Source organism: Dreissena polymorpha, chromosome 3 (genome assembly GCF_020536995.1).
Source record: "Dreissena polymorpha isolate Duluth1 chromosome 3, UMN_Dpol_1.0, whole genome shotgun sequence".
NCBI classification, from domain to species: Eukaryota; Metazoa; Mollusca; class Bivalvia; order Myida; family Dreissenidae; genus Dreissena; species Dreissena polymorpha.
The window spans coordinates 76,725,542-76,744,769 of NC_068357.1; the positions used below are offsets into that span (position 1 = coordinate 76,725,542).

Sequence of the window (19,228 nt, forward strand, 5' to 3'; positions counted from 1 at the left end):
CCTAGAATGTTACATAGATACATACCAGCATGTCATTTACACAGTAGTTCATGTACAGTTTCTTGATGGGTAGATACATATAGATGTAAAAATAAAACTAACTGTCTCATATAACTAAATAAAGTTTTTGTTTTGTTTTACGTATGTATATCACTTATGTATAAAATAGTACACATTTAAGAAAGACAATTAGTATGTGTTGAATTGCGTTGTGTATAAAACACTGATTATGCAGATTTTACACAAAACTTATTTTATATGTTGTGATGAGTAATGACGTTATAGAAGATACCGTAAATATTTAAACAAGGGACCAGACCATCAATAGAAAGTTGACTACTACCTATGCAATACATTCAATACTGTGCCTAGATAGTTAAAGTTATCAACAACTTCAATATCATTACCATTATATACCCATATTTCGTTTTCTTTTAATCCCCCTCTCTTCCGAAATACCATTATTTTTGTTTTTGCAGTATTATCATTCAACCCCCAAGAATTGCAATATAAGTATAAATTAGCTAAATGTGTTTGAACTTCAGCCGGTGACTTGCCTAAAATAGCCATGTCATCAGCAAAAAGTAGTAAAATCAACACAATGTCATGTATATTCAAACCAGAGTTAATGCTATCTTGTAAGTAAAGTTCAAAGTCTTCATCAAATAAAGAAAACAAAATCGGCGACATTACCTCCCTTGCCTCAGCCCAACAGCATAACTAAAATAATCAGAATAAGATGAGCATGATTTGAGTATAGGTTATTATATGGAGGAAGTGTGCCTTTACTGGTTATTGGTACACTTGGTGAGTTATTTGCACGAGGGCTTTAGCCACCCAATAACCACTTAAGGCACATTTGCTCCATATAATGACCTGTTTATTGCATATGTTCATCATGTGTATACATATGTCGTGTATATCGAAATAATTAATATCTTGTATATCGAAATTAATAATACATATCGAAATAAAAACATAATTTAATATAAACGACACGCTTCCCTCAATGACAACTTTAAATCAATATTAAGCAGCTATAACAATAAAATTGAAACGAGTTGCACTTACATATTTTTAATTACATCTCTGTATCTAAACTTATTTTAAACAACGCAATTTTATTGTAATCCTATCGAAGTTTACAATTATGCACAATAAACATCCCATGCGAAATACGTTTTGCATTTGTTCGGTGATTTCAAAAAATATTTTACTGTTAAAAAACGACACGTCCAACTTTTCCTCAAAATCCAGAAAGTTTTACTCAAAGTAGTGTGTTTCGTCAGAGAAATTACGTCATACAAAATACGTCATAAATTGCGCTATCAGTTGCATGAAAAGAGTACGGAAAGCCGGTTTTGCTAAAAAAGGCGATTCCAAAATCCGTTCAGACGCCATTTTGTTTTAACGCTCCGGTCGCCAATTACGTAACGTCAACGCGTTCCGACGATCCGCTGTTGCTGCGAGATAACCGGAAATTTGAAAATAACCGATTTTGGCACAGTGTGCCAATAACCGGTTATTTGCACACTTGCTCAATACCGCGATTTTCACGAGTTATTCGCGAAAAAAACGGTCAATTTTGTTACTTAATATAGTAACATATGCAATAATATGCAAACCACATATTTGGTGCAAGAAACAGTAATTGATTTAACGCAATGGAATTCTTAATTCTAGCAAATAAACTGGACAATGGAAAGTGCACTTTAAAATATACCTTGCTTCTGTTTCCAATTATTAAATCCCATATGCACATCCCAGAATCTGTTAATATCCCATGACGTTTGAACAAAAGTATATATTGATCGGGCTATACTTTCTATTCTTACACGGCACGATAAAACTTAAATATAAAAAAAAGAAAATCAACCGCTTAGCACAAACAGTTAAACGGATACATTAAAACCCAAACTCGATTTTTTTCAATAACAGTTATGCGCCGAAATACTATGATAGAAAGGAGCGAAATCAAGATGAATCCAACAATAAATATATCAGTCAAAATCACAATCAATAGCATAATCAATACCCAAATCAATATACAAACCAGTCAATTAACATTGATGTATACACCTATTTGTGTAATACGGACAACGTTCGTGAATCTTAAAATATTCTTCAAGGGCTTGCAAACGCCTTCTAGAGCAGCTCTGTCGGCCGACCTCAATTAAACCCTACACATTAAAATCCACAAACAAAGCTGCGTTTTCGAATTTTTAGATAACTAAATACGATTCAATCAACATTATATAAATAGAAACAAATGTGAAGAGCATTGAAGTCATGTACTGCTATTTTAGTTGTTCGCAAGAACAACTAAGGTTACATGTAATAGTGGTGTTTAAAAAAAATCAGTATGCAGACCACGTCCGTTCACCAAATCACTCAAAACTCAAGGATTGAAGGCAATCTGCGCCAAGGAGTAGTTCTTGGAGGTATACTTACGTATAGGTTGTGCATTATGCTGGTCACGTGGAGAAAGAATTCGCGGCGCGGAGGAGTATACTTTACATAACATTTTTGCCTAATGAAAATATTCCACTGCGTATTACGTTACATTCGCGTAACACAGCTCTCTTTAAATGTCACGGGGGCAGGTCAGCCAAAAGATGCATTCGCGAAGACGCAGCAGGACTACAAAATGAACTCTGAAATACACACATACACGAGCGCAGATAAGGCTATTTGCTACCAACCTTAATAACAGCCAATTCTTTATCAGATCAACGGGAGAGAAACGGAAATCCAATACTTTGTTACATGATCATTCGAACCATTATTTCATTGTGTAAAGCAAAAAATAATATTAAAAGAAACATGTTTTATTTAAATATGCATTTTAATTCCACTTCGTTATTGTTTCATCATAATAAGAAAAACGCAATTAATTGGGAAAATTCGTGACAATCGGAAATAATTTATCCATATTCGATAAAACTCAACAGTAAACAACAAAACTGTTTGTTTAGACCATTTTCTATATAATGTGTGTGGTATATTTTTTATTATATTATTATATTTTTTTCGCATTTTGACTCGGTACTCGGTCACTTAATCGTCCGGGGAAGACATAATGGACTATCGAGACAAGTTGATAAAACAGTTTTGCTTTCAAGATGAGGAAACAACAACTACCGATATTATGTGGCTTGAATAATCGATAAGTGGATTATTTACTACCCCGTGGGGCGGTTATGGCGATTACGCGTTGAAAAAGGTACGTAGTGCTCCTTTAAATTGCGAGTGTAATTCAGAATTATTTACCGGTCATCAATGAGTTTTCAAAACTACATTATGAGCAGACTTGCCCACATTACATAGTCACAATGGTGGTAATAATAATACTAATAAATTAAGTGTGAAGATGGGGATAAGGATAAAAATAATAGTACTACTACTACTACTACTACTACTACTACTACTACTACTACTACTACTACAACTACTACTAATACTACTAATACTACTACTACTAATAATAATAATAATAATTATTATTATTATTATTATTATAATAATATTTAATAATAATAATAATAATAATAATAATAATAATAATAAAATAATAACAATGATGATGAGGATGGTGATCGCGATGATGGGGATGATAATGATGACTTCCAGTGAAAATTAAGGTCTCATTGGCCAAGGTGCATTTGTGCATTTGTATTCAAAAAAGTATTTTTGTTTCTCTGGCTAAAACACGGGCAGCCGGAGTAAATCTGACCTACTTTGGCTAAAAATTATCTTCCCCTGATAGATCACTGGAGCAGGTCAGCACATAAGGTAGTCGTGAAGACTCGACGATGACCTGTAAATAAACTCTGACATACACGCACATGTGTGCTGCCAATGATGCCTAACGAGCCATTCTCAGGTTACTTTTACGTCGCCAAACTGAATTTTCGCCGTCCAATCGGGTCCGATAATGCTTATGAGTTCGGGGTTAACTGGCGATTGTTATTCGTTATTGACGTAGGTCAATTAAGTAAGCGTTTACCGCAGATTGTTTAACAAAATGATAACAGTTTTACCATTAAAGTAATATAAAATGGTAATTAATGCAGAACATTAAAGACAACATCGTGCATCATCCTGACACCTTTTAAATGTAAACAAAAGTTATTTATGAACAGTGAAAAGCAAATGATGAGCGATTGAATCCTTATGGCGAGTAAGTTGTAAAAGCTATAACTTTTAAAGATAAACGCGGTAGAAATTTAATTTCAGTACATGTATATTTCGCTTTTTCTTAAACCATGTGATAATATTTGCTGATTAAAGTCCCTTTGTACGCATCTAAAAAACGCGATATTGTTGTTGTCGTCTGTCAAGACACACGCATGAAAAGCGTGTGTTTTGCAACAGACTATGTGTTGGTACTATATATAGACCTGCAATTCAGAACATATCGTATTTTATTATGCAAAATTTATATCGGAATAAATGCACACGATGAAAAAGTATTGACCTATTGAAACTACAGAAAAAAAATACGTTAATTTACGACTTAAAAATTGCAGTAGATGATACATTTATTAAAATATTGGTGACTGGTGGGAGAGTAGAGGAGTGACAAGTTAATGTCAGTACATGTAAATGAATAAAAATGAAATATTTTTAATGAGGTTTGAGAATTCAATACTATGCTCGTTGATACCAATGCATGCATTATGAGAATTATATTTTGGTTCATTTTTTTGTTAGACTCAAAGACGTTTCCTTTGCGCCAACTTAGATATACATGTACGTTGAATTTCTTTTTTAAATCTTTGTAATAATCAGTGGAGTATATGTCAATTATGTTTACAATTATGAGAGATTGTAAATCAATGTCATTTTTTTATAAATCTCACCACTAACTTATTCATTAAATGCTTTATATTGATAAATGTAAACATTGGATCGTTAAAAGCTCCAGTAAAAAAACAAGAAAAAAATTAAAAAAAGGAAAAGAACATTGCCCGGAGCAGGTTTCGAACCAGTGACCCCTGGAGTCCTGCCAGAGTCCTGAAGTAAAAACGCTTTAGCCTACTGAGCTATTCCGTCGAGTACACATTCTTGACGTATTTTATACCTTATATAAGCAATCTTCGTAGTTTCACAAAATTTAACGACAAAAACAGAGCTCTCCAAATTATTCAATCGTTTCGCGTTGCAACGCTTTATAATTTTTAGGTTTTAAAATCGTCAAAAGATGCATATAATGGCTATATTAGAGCATGGTTAATGTTCAGTATTACTGTTTCCTCACAAATATCATAACTAAAACGAAAACTTACGAATCTGAAACAACTTTTTTCAATTTTGTCAATTTACCAAAGCGTGAAAAGATCCCTTTAAGTAATGATTATCCAATTCCTTATTTAGTTTTAAAATAACCACCCAATTACAGAAGTGTACGTTTTGGTTTTTAATTGAAAACAACAACAACAACGAAATACAGAGGCATTTTGATGAAACATTAAAGTCTACTAGAGGCACTTTGACCGCTGCTTCCGGTTCAATATGGCCTTTATTGTGACATCAGTGACAGAAGCCTGCATTTCGGACGATCACTTTCGGATGTGATATTTTTTGCGTTGAATTTCTGGCTTTTGCTATAAGGAAGATTGAATGTTTATGTATTAACTTTATTTTTCAAAATATCGTACGAAATATTCGTTAATTTTGAGTGCTTATGGGCTTTAAAAAATCATTAAAACAATCCTACAAAAACATATCAATACGTAATATCATAACATATTTAGTGTATATAAATTTTCAGCAATAGAGCAGTTCTTAAATAATGCTTCTCAACATGTGAATTATTTAATCGATAAGGTAGACTTTATTGTATGCAATTATTTTTTCCAAAGTTTGTTTTTAAAACATCATTTTTCGAAATATTGTACGAAATATTCGTTGATTTCGAGTGTTTATGTGATTTTAATTTTTTTTTAATGCTAAAAAATCAAACAAAAAACTATCAATTCATAATTACATCACGTATTTGGTGTATATTAATTTCCATTAGCAATCAAACAGTTTTTGATAATTCTTCTCAACGTGTGAATTATATTTATTTTTTATAATAAACTAACATAATTTACATCAAACTAAAATATAAATTATATCATCTTTTTATGTACTTTGAAAACAATATAGAACATGGTGTGTTCAAAAACAAGTTTATTTACAGTTTATGAAATAACAAACACTTTTTTAAAACAAAATTTGCACAAAATATTTGCATACAATAAGGGCTACCCAAAAGATTAACCAATTTTAAAATTGTACATGTAGATATATGCAAACTGAACATTCTTAAAAAACCATGTATCAAATAACGTCATGATTGCAGAAAATGTAAAGCATATTTATAGTTTATGTGTTCATAGTTAATTATACATTGATATTTGTATTAGATAAATGACGTTGACTCCAGCATCGCTAATAAGAGATGATCCTATATGCGATATAAAACTTCCTATTTCAAAGAACACCATAACAAAGCTAATTATATGCTAAAATAGTATAGTCTTTTTAGTTTTATTTAAACACACAGGCGACGCGAGGTTAAATGGAAAACAAATATCAGCTTCCATTTGGACACCTTTTTTTAGTGCATTGGCAACATTCAGCACCTTCTGAAATGTGCTTAAGAGTTGCATACAGCTCTGAACAAACATCAGTCCGTTTCAGAAACAATTTAACGTCGTAAGCCGATATAATGAAACACCGATACCCAAGTAACGCGGTGTACGGCACGGATTGTTGAGTGTTTTAATCGTCGCCTCGATTAAATAGTAAACAAAACGACAATTACCTTTGAGTCTAAGTCTCTCCTTAATTACTTTTAACCGCGGTTTTACGAAGATGCTAAACATTTTCGCACGAAACTTATGCATTGTTACGTTAAGCACGAACACGGCACGTGTTGTAAAATTCCGAGGAGGATTGCGCTAGACTCGGTGTAATGATTAACTCCTATAGACAGTTTGGTATGACGAATGTCCGGACTAAGGTGTGGTCATGAGTTTATATTCGAGATCCCTGATCTGGAACAGAAAAACGATCATTATCCTACTCTAATAAAATGTATATATGGTTACAGCATCATATAGTTTTCTAGATTTAGAATGTTTGAAACGTGTCTTAGGGGTTTAATTCATTTTCTTTTAAATAAATGTTTTGGGGTTTTCGCTTTAACACTTTGATTTGCTTTAACTGGGATATGATTGGTTGCTTCTTGTAGCAAGGTTATAAGCACCAAATCATTATGTCTAATAAAATATTGAAAAAAAGCATGTTTAACGCTTATATTTATATTATTTGCCAATAAACAAACAAACAAGCATATGATTTAACTTCAGTTTATTCTTCGGAACATCTTATTTTAACTGTCCTTGCTACCACAAAAGATAGCAATTTTTCATCAGAAACTTACTGATGTTTTACGATTCGTTTAATAAATATCAATAGCATAAACCTTAACAATAAAGTCACAACTTTAATACCAATATTCACCACACAATTTAATTAAATTGGATCTATTGCAACCGCGAAAATCCTAATACATCAAATTTAGTTTTTGTCTACCTTAAATCGTGCAGAATATTTTTATTTTTTATCTTTCTCAATACCGGTTTCAGGTTATTACTGAAATGTTTTATTTAAACATGAATTCTGTTTTTATGACCTGCACACAGTATGCATATAAACTCACAAAGTGAATGTCTTGAAATAGGTTTCCCATGGTGTTCATATTTACAGTACAAAAATACCTAGGGTACACACTCATAACCACACATGGCCATAAAGATTGAAATGCAATAATACAAACATTGTCTGCAAACATTATAAATTGTATTACGCAATCCGAGGTCGCCAATATCACTCACATTTAAGAACATGTGTTACATATAAGGAGCTGTCGAAACTATAAATGGTACTTAGGTCATCCTCGAGTTATATATATGAATATTACAAATGTAAATGCATGCTTAGAGCGTCAAACATATTAGGTAAATACTTACAATCGTCTATTGACAATTTATTACGACATCGCATATTCTACAATTTCGTTGAGAAAAATAAGTTATCAGTTTGACCAACATGATAGAGCAATATGATTTTCAACGCCTGTACAAAGTCCATTGACCTTAGCAGGTTATGGAGGCACGTTTCGCAAAACATATGATAGCACATTTTTGCACTTTATTGTCGTGAGAAAGAAACAGAAACGATGTTTAACTGAACGAATATTATTTATATATTATATATAATCGCATTGTTTTCCTAACACTATTGTAAAATTGGTACGGTCCAAGTCAGACAATTTAAATCCGATCTAATTGGTTCTATTTGACGTAAGTTTATATTTTTTGCTTTTTTTAGGGGGGAGATATTATCTATTATCTGATCCTTTGGAACGCATAGTTCACTTACTTCGTTATGTTTACTTGAAAATGATTACAATTACCGAATAAAAATTATAAATATTAACTCCGAACACATAACAAATTACTGCATATCCCATAGCTGTTATACTTACTACAAAGGCAACACCAATTACCGCATATCCCCTTAAAATTATGATAGTGATTTACCAAACAGGTAAAACTTTTACCGATGAGATGCACTTTGATTTGGTATTTTGATCGACAAGATTACTGGACATTATTGCTACATTGTATGTTGTAATATTTTTTAAATTATTTTTTAAACGAATTCGACCAATTACTTTAGAGATTAAAAATTTTAAAAGCAGATCTTTTGTTTACAAGCACCCTTCAGATAACGTGCTTAACAACCACACCGTCTTCAATCTAGTTCAAACTTCTACTAAGCGTGATCATCGATTGATCCAGATGTATATATCATGTTTTTTAATATTTTATATTATCTAGTCAATGGTCCAGTTTTTTTACAGTATATGTTCGCAGTGACATGATATATAACTATCAATTTAGTGTTATTACTTTTATCGCTGTAAAAATATTTGTCAAAAGTTATGAAACTGTATTCAGAATATATATAATATTTAGGTTTATTCACACAAATTATATTTATGTTATTTTACGCTAGAAGAATGACATTTTATGTGTTTAATGCTTATCAATTTAACAAATGCTTTTTAATGGAGAATATTTTAGCAAAACCACAGTAGGGATATAACGTGTTCTTTAGGTCGAACATCTTTAAGGAAGTGTAAAACAATTACACGAAAACAAGTCCATTTTTCCAAAAGGCGTGTAACGAAATGCCTTAAGTGGACTTACTAATGATTAATTGTGTATTGCATTTGTAAAGTAATGCAAGTTTAATATTGCTTCTTTCAGTATAGCCTCCACTTTGTGTCCACCTGCGTGTCTTACAAAGTGTGCATACATGTAATATCCAATGATTTTCCTTGTATTACTTTTGCACATTTATGTTCATTACGTTCTCAATGTAATAATTGGAATTATTTGCAATACTATATGACGTTTAATTTGAAAACCTTGCTCATTATTACTTTCGTTATTTCCTATTGAAATACACTATTTCGCTTATTAACTTAAGTCCCTTTTCAAGTTCAATATTTTTGGTCACTTCGATAGTACTTTTACATTTTTGTTGCAGCCATTGTATATATCATTTATTCATCTTAATGATTTCAACCATTTCAGTCATTAAATTTTTTGTTTTCAAATCTTCAGTTGTTTCGTCTCAGCAATCCTCTGAAGCATACTCTCTGATCAATTTCATTATGTTACTTTCTTTACCGTGAACGTATTAGATATTTTAATAATGTAACTACATTTTTGTCTCCGCTCTCTCTATAATATCATTCGATTTACATTTTCTATACTGTAACAAATATGATGCATATGTGCAATAAAGAATTGATGTTGTGGCAGTTTTGACTAAGAATAAAATGGGTTTATGCAAAAAGAGATGGGCACTTTAATAAGAAATAGACTTTGAATTTGCGTTATGGCTAACAGTCTTTCTATGCCGCATTTTGTCAACACATGATCAGTTACTCCGCCTTTGTCTACGACAATGCCCTTGCAGAAAGGGAAACCAAATGAAATTATGATAAAATTGCCTTTTTTTATGCTATATTTTCGTATTTTGATCTTCTTTTGGCGTTGTTTTTAGAATGTACTAAAATTGTTACATAATATGTTTATCAATAAAATAATATGGATATTAAAAACTATAGTATTTTACTAAAATGCATGGATTGTTGTATTCATACCATTAATGAAGTTTTTTTTATTTTGCCGCGTTTCGCCGAGTTCGTATCTGTATCAGTATAATCGTATTCAATAAATATACAAATACAACACATCTACATCTTTGGGCGCATTCCATGGAGTCCGTTTCGGTAAAGATCATTTCATCAGGAACTTTCGCTAGGCGACTTACTACGAACCATAAAGATGCCATGCAGCGTTCTGACGCTGTGTATGTTGTTTACATTTGATTTAAATATTTATTTAATCTGATTAAAACAAGAATGTGTTAACATGATGACATGGAATTTGTGTAATTAGATTCATGCTTACCAATTTTAGATGAATCAGTCGTCTATAACGCAGTAATCATTGCTGCAATGTGTATACTACTTTTAGATTTGTACTCCGGAAGCCGAAATAACATATACAGGCATATGTAAATGCAAGGATATGAATGCAGGTAATAGAGCTCCATACCTAAATTGTGTAGTTACGCACATGTCTTCGCGGACATGGAACCGCATACGGACTGATAAATGATTTACGCATGTACTAATAGTAATTCGTAAAACAACATTGTAACAATCGGCAAAAGAACCAACGTTTTTTAAAACGGTGATTGTTAGAAGAACGTTATTGAACCCTGTTTATTCTAATTTAGTGCTTTTTAAGCACTGGTTTTGAAGGAAGAGATCATTCAAAATAATCCCCAACAGATGTATCTTTTTTGCCATTTTAAATTATTATGTTTAGGGCGAGAACATCGGTATGCAGTGACAAATGAGCTTCATTTCCTATTAATGTAGCTCCGATGGGAAATCGTGTCAGGTTTATTTGATTGGTAAGGTTCCAAGTTCTACAAACGTTATACAATTACTAAACGAAGGTTGGGCACCATTACAGAGCGTAAGTCTCTGTTTATACTTCCCTGTTGAAAACAAAAACAGCGAAATCGTTGCATTATTTTACCTTGTTATATTTTACAGCACAAATCGTTGATTTGAGATTTAAGTATGTACAGCCCATCGTCAAAAACATCAATAAAGCAATGTCGACTTAATGAAGGCATTTGACTTTATAGCTAGAGATATCATATGGTATAAATTGATAAAATAAGGGGAACGAGGTAAAATTTGTAAATATAGTAAGATCGATGTTCTACGTTGTTAAATCAAAAATAAAATTTAATAATGATTCGTTTACATGCTTTTTTGGAGTGAGACAATGTAAATCTTTATCGCCATTTATGTTTTCGATATATTTAGATGATTAAGAGGAACATGTTATCCTTAAGTTTGAAGGAGTTAATCTTGGTATGTTTTAAGTGTTTTTATTGTTAATGCTGATGATATCGTAATATTTGCGGATTCGGAAGATGGATTACAAAATGGATTAGATTTATTAGAGCAGTATTGTACTAAATGGAAGCTATGTGTAACTGTGAATAAAACACAAATACTGATTTTTTTTTAAGTCGAACAGATTAGACAAAATTTATTGTTTTATTACAAAGGGCACATTGTATTAAAAGTGAATAGTTTTACATACCTAGGTATAGTATTCACCACCTGGGGTTACTTTTCATTAACACATGACGCAGTCTCAGGACAGACTCTCAAAGCAGTAGACAAGCAGAAAGCAGATTTAATTAAAAACCAAGATATGTAAGCTTACAATAGAATTTAGCTTTTAATAAACTTATTGAGCCTATTGTAAGCTATTGTTGAGAGGTATTGGGGTTAAATAATAGTGTTTAAATTGATAAAAAACATATACAATGCTGAAACAAGTGTTAGGTGTGAGGTTGCAATCACAAAATAATTCCGTTTATGGGGAACTGGGGACTGTACCGTTAATAAATAAAGAGGTTCATCTTTTTTTTAAGTAGTGGTGTAGAATATTACAATCGGATGATGTCATGTACATACAAATGTCATTTAATGATCAAGTTATATACCCAGAAACAAGTAAACATGTATTGGGTTAAGGTTCTCGATAATTTATTATACAGATTAAGATTTAGTGAAGAATGTTTTTTTTCAAGGGGCAAGACATTATAATATCTGATATGTTTTTGCAAACAAAATGGTCAAGTGAAATCCAAAATACGGCCAGAGGTAGAAAATATACAGTGGCTTTAGGTTTCAACCATATTTAAATGTAGTAAATCTTTCACAATTAAGAAATGCGTTTACTCGTTTAAGAGTATCTGCTCACAGATTTGACGTGGATTCAAGGAGATGGCAAAGCCTGAAAATACCATTAAAAACAGAAAATGCAAACACTGTAACGTCCTTGAGTACGACATTCATTTGAATGACGATTTCCTCAACTGTAATGTATATGTCGAGCTTAGATTACCTTCGTTTTTAGCAAAATTATTAAAGTGTTCAACAAACTCATTAAATTCAATTATTTCTCGGTTCGGATTCGGTGATCTTTTTCCATTTTTAAAAATTCTTTAGGCGACTTTGATTTCATGCTCGCCATCGTGTGTCCTAACTTTATTTTAAAATCTGCATTACCTTTTCGACAATAATATTGATATGATATATTGTTTTTCTAATACTGAATGGCGATTGTTCTCGTTTTTAATTGTGTTATATTGTTTATATTTTTATATAGCATTATGATATTATTTACGTTTCCATTCCAACTTTGCATTATACCATTTTATTTACTTTTGTCGTGTAAATCAAATTGAGTTGCATCGCAGTTTATAGTGTGCGAGAAAAGGAATAATTTTAGACGTTACATACTAGGAACACAATGAAGTTAGCTTTTTTGTATCATCGTTTTTTCTATCTCTCGTATTTAACTTTACTCGAGATTCGCAATTTCACTCTATAATTCAGAAATAACAGCTACCTAGTCAATAAGATTAAATTTCACAAATGTTTTTGTCCTCGTGTATAGTGTTTGCTAGTTGTACATTTTTTTTAATTATATGCAAGAGGGACGTGATAAGAAAATTGTATTGCAAAGATTTTTTTTAATTTTCCGACCTTACGATCAGAAAGTTGACTAAAATTAGCCAATAATGCGTAAAACGTGATGTTCTACCAATAGTATTATCGTAATGTAATCTACATCTCGAAAATGTGTAGCCAAACATAAATCTGGTTATGCGTCCCCGAGGCGGTTTGAATTCCAAGCCCTAGGAATTTGATGGTCAATGTTAATACAAATCGAGATAACTTAAACTACGATCATACGCAATTTAATCAAGCTTTCGACCAATTCTCGCATTTGTATCGCTCGTTACATAAACCACACCTAGCTCGCTGAAGGTATCAGATTCAATTGTAGCCCCATCAAGTCGAGAGTGAGCTGGTGAATGTCCTGATGCTATATATGTCACAGACTTAAACATGTCATTTTTTGTCTTAAAATAATGTTGATCAAGTTTAGTTTATAATAAACAGTCTATTTTATTTCTAACAACTGAACCCCCTTTTCGTAAATTATCTCTAATAAATACAATTATTCCACTACTTACACTAATTCCGCCTATTATGGTAACGTCTATATAAATATATTGGATCACTAAATCCAGACTATTTGATATAAGTTTTGAGCTTGTCCATGTTTCCGTTAAGGTCATATTGTGAAAGAATCAAACCAAGTTATATTTAACAAGTTTCACACTATTTTAAATTAAATGGTAATGTTATCTACTGTTTCAGTGTACGGATATACGCTGAATTTATATTCTCCTGAAAATGTTCTCTTCATATCGTTCCGGTATTACCGTTATTTACTTTGATATATTACGAGTGGTGATCTTGGATTTGTTTAATATAACCGACTGAAAAATATTAAGCAATTTCATGAAATAATGTTTTATGCGTGTTATTATTTAATATCAAATCGCACAGATATTGCTGTGATAGTAATCACTTGTTCAGATCGACATATAAAAATAATTTAGCTGTAAATAATTAAATATGTTATTAGCAATACATGTGATTGAATACGTCTCTTAAATCTTATTTTAATATTGAAAGATTTTATTTAACCCTTGACCACCTTCTGTGCTCTGCTTAATCCAAAGCGGTGTCAACAGCCGTTATCATTTTATATATGAAGAAACGACTAAAATATTCGATTTTTTAACGCAATATTTGAACCGTTTTTAAAGCTTCTAACTCACTTTGCAGATCATTTTATAATCATTTTATCAATATTAAGCTTTGTGGTGGTGTGGAATTAATGAGTTATATGGCGGACACTGAAGTGCAAATGACATTATAAATTGTTTATAATATGAAGTCAAATTATTGAACTTTATCAAAACGTAAAGGGAATTTTTTAACTTGTAACATTGCCATTTAAACACACTGCAACGAAGACAAGTCCATTTCAGTTTTCATTGCGATTTATTTATTTGATTTACTTGTACCCGAACGTTTTCAAATGTCCGTACGATATTCCGAACTGCAAGATATATGCGAAGGCCTAATGGCCGCCTCGCGACAACAACAAAATATGTGACCGAAATGTCCGGTGGTGTGTGTGGTTCTGACCAACTACTGAAAATCAATATATTAATATAGATTGGAACACTCAATGATGACGTGTTAAAATTTCCGACGGGAACATGTGCAAAATCACGTGCCCAAAGAAGACGACGTAATATGACGCATGCAACAGACGAATATGGACGTCATCCCGCCATTTACATGAGATAATACAACAATCAATGGACCGCATGCTTAATCCAAGACATGAATTATCAGCGAAACAAGCAATTGGGAAGTAACTTGTTGCATTCCCCTTGTCTAGTCTGACGTTTACATATATTGTCTATCTGTATATCTATCTAGGTAGATACGATATTGAACTTGATGAGAAACAAACATAAATTTATAATATCCTCAGTAATATATCTAAGGCACTATGTTACAAACAATGTTACAATGTATCTACCAATGCATTGCTTGTTATAATTTGACAAACACAGGGGAAACAGCGGAGTACCGAAGTGAGAAGATGTTCTGGTTTATTTTGTAGAGTATTAATTAAATCAGTGTTTGTGCTTTCGATTGTGTACAGGGGTTTAGACACAAATACGGGGTGAATTTTCTCAGTAAAATACAAGTTGTGGCTGCCTGGTCACTTTAATGTCATAGGAACCTCAGTCGTGTAGTCTTCTTTTTAATTGTTGAGATATACTGCACTAAAACAGTGTGAGCGACTGCTTAATAGTTAAGTGTTTGATAAAATCCACTCATCAGCATTGTGCGGTAATGCTTTTTAATGAAAAAAATCATAATAGTTTAAGTAAATAATAGATAATATTTGACTACATATTCGGTCAACTATAATAATTGGGCCAAACTCAGGGAAAACGGAATTTATGCATGTGCGTAAAGTGTCGTCTCAGATTAAAAGTGTGCAGTCTAATCAGTGACGACTCTTTCCGCCTAAACTGGATGTTCGCTTAGAAGAGACTTCCTTTAAACGAAAAATACAATAAAAGCGGAAAGTATCACATTTGATGAGCTTGTGCGGACTTCACATGCTAATGGTTTACGTTTATGTTGGTTCAACTGTAAATGAAAATATTTCAGTGATAAAAAAGACGAAATCATAGCGATATGTGTTAGCATTTTTTTTTTTTTTTATAAAAAAATAATATTTTTTACGCAAAAACATCAAGCACATCGCATAACTAACAAACATAAATACAATGCATCTTTATTGGTTGTGGAGAAAAAAATATTTTGATACGGTCATCTTAAGTTTGTCTTAAAACATTCACTAAATAAGGCACCTTACATTGTGTTATTTTACTTTGTTTTTAACCCAAAATGTTCCTTAAATTATTAGATGTTTTGTTATACGTATGTTAATGTTCTATAAATAAAGCAACACAAACATAACTCTAGCATATGTAGCAAAATAGCGTTTTTAAATTTAAAATAACATGGTTGCGATGTAATCGAAACGAAAAAGTATATTATTTGTTCACAGGTTTGCTTAGGATAAATTATAGTTACATGAAAGATTTGTAGAAAATCACACACACCTGAACAACGCTATTGTTGAATTATGTGGTAAAAACACAGATAAATGAGATTCTTAATTGAAATCCTACAATTGATTAAATGTCCAGGAGTTGCTGGCCATAATGATGCCTCGAAGCGTTATGGTTCTTTTTATATTTTCATCCATCAGAAAGACAGACTTTTGTTTGCTCCAGAGTTTTTTCATACTCCAGTCGCGCATAGTTCCGCCAGAATGGTTTCTACGCCCTGGCAGCAGTCTTTATACAGGGCGTGGCTGTCGTAAAGTCTCGCACATGAATAGCAGTTCGTGTGTAGTACGTCATCAAATTGGCAGTTCGCTAGTCGGATAGCCTTGGTCTGTCTGTTGTAACTATCCCGGATCTCAATGGAAGGGTATGACAGGCAGCCGCTTATTGCAAACAACAAGAGCTGGACCAGGGTGAATATGTGTACTAATTTATTCTGCAAAAGACAAAATAAATACAAAAGTAGTCTTCATGTTAATAGTGTTTCTATAAGTGGTATTTATATGAGGTATATTAACGTGTTTGTTATACAAGATTTTTATGATAGGACTATTAATTCGTATTTCTCTGCGTTAAGAGATTCGTGTGTTAATTTATTACAGAAATTATTCGATGAAGTTCTAAATTAAAAATCAAATGTTTCGTTTGGATATGGAAACGCAGGCAAAAAGAAGTGTGAAAAGAACCAATTTTATTCTAAAATTGAGCGAAGTTAATATGTAAAAGCTTCAAAATGAACCATAGATAAATTTCCCACGTATCACATATACAACGTTTTAATTTATTTACCCTAAAACAGGGAGTTTTATGATGCGTGATTTTAAAAGCAGACTATTGTTAATGAATATGACAGTATTACGTACGACAAACAATTTATATCAAATATTTGTTCGAAGTTAATAGTTTAACAAGAACACGCTGACCAATAAAAGAAAAAAAATGTTAACGGAAAAAAGCACTGGGAAACATGTTGCATAATAATTTATAAAACATGGTTAGCTTGAAATTTTTACATTTCTCGTTTAAAAAAATGTCCCATGCGACGTATCCGTTTGGATTATAACATTTAGTTTGAGAAAGTACTGACAAATTACATCCATTAGATCCAATAGATCAAATCTCTTTTTCTTCTGATACTGTCCACTGGGAACATTTCATATTTTAATGTTGTTTAAGGTGACGAAAAGTGAGCTAAAGGAGTAAGATGTTTTTCCCATAAAATTTCATTTAGTTGTTAGGATACGAATCCGTGAGCAAGATTACATACTTTTAACCGAAGCACGTATATAACATGATATTACATTACAAAAAATCCGAACGACTGGCAGCAGTCTAATCTTTACACGGCAAGCTATAAATACGGGGTATGTAATGAAAACGGCACAATATAAAAAACGGTACGATATTAAACATATCGATTTCAATAAAGAGGAGAATGTGCGATCACTCATATGAAAAAGTATACATTAACAAACAAAACGTATTTTTTTTTAAGTCAAGATTGTTAAGAAAATCTAAATTTCCTTTTCTTGGATTGTTTTTATATACTTTAAAATGCTAACACAGTTAATACATTGTTAAGAAAATCTAAATTGCCTTTTCTTGGATTGTTCTTATATACTTAAAAATGCTTACACATGTAATACCATAAGCGACTTCGATTTGAGCTTATTTTTCGCAACAAGTTTTTTTTATCGAGTGCTGTCGTGAAAAAATGATGAAATTCAAGCACTTGAACTACCAGATGATAGTGCAACTGCGTTTTCATCGAGTAAATGAGTAATTTTCATTATCTTTGTGAACTCGTTAAATCCAACTTACATCTCAACAATCTGATTGATGGTACATGTCACAATGCCTCTTTCTTGATTAATAAAATGACAATAAACTCAGGTTTCACAATAATAATATTGTAGCAGAGGAATAATAAAAAATTAAAGTACAGTAACCAACTCCGCTTTTTCTGTATTGAATAAGTGTATCTTGTTTTCAAATCGTACTAAGCATTTTGAAAGCTACATATAGGTTATGCATTTGCTGTCAAAATAAGTTGTTTTATGTTTCTCAAATTAAAAAATAAACACTGTTTCTTTAAATTGATTCAATAACATTTTACCATTAAGTATTGTGAACATTTTAGAAATGAAAGCATATAAATCAATGCTAGCATACATAAGGAGCTGAATTAATCGAAACGAAAGATATTATTTAATGTTTTTTTAAGTAAAAATCATAGTAATATGTTATAAATAAATAGATAACAGACCTACTCATTATTCTATTATTGTCTTTTTTAATGCGACCATGCTTAGTTTATAGCGTGGCACACATGCACAAAATAATTTTGATACGAATAAACAATTTGAAACAAATAACATATAACATTTTTTTTTACTTTTTCCAATTTTATTAAAATAAACTACTTTGTAATTTAAACGTACCATTTTGTGTTCTTTGAATGTATTATCCACTTGAGCTTTATAAATAATCGTTTCTTCAACAAATATCCGTACAACCTCCCTTTGTCTAATCGTTTTTATACACAACTGAGCCACTTCTGTGTTAGTGTCATTAAATAAGCACGGATGCGATGAGCTACAGACGACTACTCAATCCTATATCTCTCACGTTGCGGTCACGTGATTGTGATGTCATCGCTACAAATCCATAGTTGCGTGGTCAGTCAAAGAAGCCGTACCACCGAAGAGCGTTGAAATGAGATAGACTTCGTGTTGTAGTATACAATAAGAATGATTACGTCTTTCCAAGCGTTTCTCGAAAACACAAAAAATGTCACTTTATTACGACTTATTTGGACTCAATGATATGACCTTAAAGTTTATTGGTGTATTTCACTTGGTCGGTATCAAATTTAAATATAACCTTATCAGAGTTGGGGGATTCGTTTCTTATGTCTGGTCTGTATACACACACATATATATCTTTTTGAATAGTAGCCGGTAATTACCACAAAATT

General features: G+C 31.9%; 1 long non-coding RNA gene across 1 annotated transcript; it reads right to left on the reverse strand.

Moving 5' to 3' along the window:
- Positions 1–15,900: 15,900 nt before the first annotated feature.
- On the reverse strand, positions 15,901–18,948 carry LOC127873644 (uncharacterized). The gene is made up of 2 exons (XR_008046311.1): positions 18,693–18,948; positions 15,901–16,687 (listed from the first exon to the last, which is right to left on the reverse strand). It is a non-coding gene; the product is annotated as an uncharacterized LOC127873644 (long non-coding RNA).
- Positions 18,949–19,228: the final 280 nt, after the last annotated feature.